Raw genomic sequence first — 2,430 nt, 5'->3', positions numbered from 1 at the left:
ATGGAACCTTCACAAGCCCAAACACATAACTATGCACAAGCTCTAATATCTATTTCACCCTCTTACCACCAGAGGGAAAGCTCACCCACTTCTGCTTCCCATATAAACAATTTTCGCAGAAATCAAAATCCAGAGAGCTATTACTCATACCTTCTACCATACCTTTACCATGAAGTATTCAAAGGCCCTTCTCTCTAATATGTCCAAGCCTTTAATGCCATAGCATGGTATTTTTTCCAGAGACCACTAGATTTTCTGCTCCACTTTCAGGAACCACATAACTGTTGCACCCATCAACAACAGTGCTACCTTGCAGCTTGTACAGAGTTCCAATCCGAACTCCTCGCATCAATACCAGTGCTCCCTGCACCATCTTGCAGGTATCTTTCTCGAACACTGTTTTTACACCTGCATCATCCAGCTTGCTTATAGAAATCAGATTTTTCGCTAATGCAGGAATATGCAGAACACCCGAAAGTGTTCTAATCCTTCCACCTTGCAACTTCAACTTGACTTTTCTGCGACCAACGATTTGTTAAGAAATTTACTGCATAACATAAATAGATACTGAGAGGAATAAATATAAAATTAACTAGCAATAACCATAAACACATAAACACACATGTTTATCCGACAAAACCCCAAATCCAGGGAAAAACCCAATCATAATGAAATTTCATTATCCTTGGCCACAACCCTGGCCAATCCGGCCAAGTGAGCCTTCACCGCTCACCTCCAGGCCTTTTCATTACAATGAAGTCCTTCCAGCCTTTTATAGGCTCCATTACATATAATACCATGGGCATAATACCATCGGTGCACAATACCATGTGCCCAAAAACCATCATATTTACCCAGGTCAACTTTTGACTCTATCCCGAGTCAAGTTTACCTAACAATTCCCCCCTTAAACTTGACTTGGGGTTCGTTGACTAACTCCAGCCAAACCTGCTAAGTGAGCCAATCCCGCTCACTCTAGCTCTTACCCCCCTCAGAGTTTTTACCCGGGGTATTGTTAACCCGACATCCCCCCTATCACCTAGGTCTAACCCAGACTTTACAGGTGATCACCGAGGGGTACACATGCCTTACCAGGTCTTACAGTAGTATGCCCATTTACATGCAATAATTTTGACTTCATTTTTTTTTTTTTTTTTTTGGTTTCTTGCTGCTGCGATTCTGATCCATCCTCTCTCAATTTGATTTGCTCAAAAACTTCTATCAAACCGCTCCAACTACGAGCCTGATGAGAACCTCGTAGATTCCAGCACTAATGGCCTCACGTAGCAGAAAACGAACAATTTTTGAAGCTGCATGAACCCTGAACAATTCGTCAGAATGTTCCAAACCGGTAAATATCACAAATGCACTGTGATCCCTGGCGGTTACGACACTATCTTCCGCACATTCTCCTCGAGGTTCTTCCGCGTACGATTGTTCCACCATTATTTTCCAGACCCAGATCTGGAAAAACGTTGCATTGATATCATCAGGCACTATAAACCCCTGGCATCAAAGAATCCCTTTGAAGCCAATATCTGGCTCTGATACCAGTTGTTAAGAAATTTACTGCATAACATAAATAATTACTGAGAGGAATAAATATAAAATTAACTAGAGATAACCATAAACACATAAACACACATGTTTATCCGGCAAAACCCCAAATCCAGGGAAAAACCCAATCATAATGAAATTTCATTATCCTTGGCCAAAACCCTGGCCAATCCGGCCAAGTGAGCCTTCACCACTCACCTCCAGGCCTTTTCATTACAATGAAGTCCTTCCAGCCTTTTATAGGCTCCATTACATATAATACCATGGGCATAATACCATGGGTGCATAATACCATGTGCCCAAAAACCATCACTATTTACCCTGGTCAACTTTTGACTCTATCCCGAGTCAAGTTTACCTAACACGATTCTAGCCTTCCTGTCATCCCCCAAGAAGACATCACCACCATCATATTTCTAATACTCGCAGAACCACTCTCTACGGGGAGTGAAGTGAAAGGATGCACCTGAGTCAATCAACCATGCCTCATGATCTACATGTGTACTTGAAGAATCCAAGTACACATCCCCACCTTCATCTGAGGTGGTTTTCGCCTCTGTAGAAGGAGCATCATCAAATCCCTTTCCTTTGTCAGGAGCTTTAGATTTATAGTCCCTTTTGTAGTGCCCTTCCTTTCCGCATTTCCAACACACCTTTACAGGTTTTCCTGGAGATTTATATCTCCTTCTAGATTTAGATCTCCCACTCGATGACTTATTTTTGTTTATGTTCTGGGATCGTCCTCATACAGACAAGGCATCACCATTCTGTATCTCCATATTTTTCCGTCTCATCTCCTCCGTCAGCAAGGATGAGACTATTTCATCCAACTGCAAGGCAATTGCATTGCTACCTATTGCAATAACCATACTA

The sequence above is a fragment of the Pinus tabuliformis genome, chromosome 7 (assembly GCF_031772625.1).
Source record: "Pinus tabuliformis cultivar Carrire ecotype Pingquan chromosome 7, CPIR1, whole genome shotgun sequence".
Lineage (NCBI taxonomy): Eukaryota > Viridiplantae > Streptophyta > Pinopsida > Pinales > Pinaceae > Pinus > Pinus tabuliformis.
The sequence above is the reverse complement of the archived record's forward strand: the minus strand, read 5'-3'. Positions refer to the sequence as shown.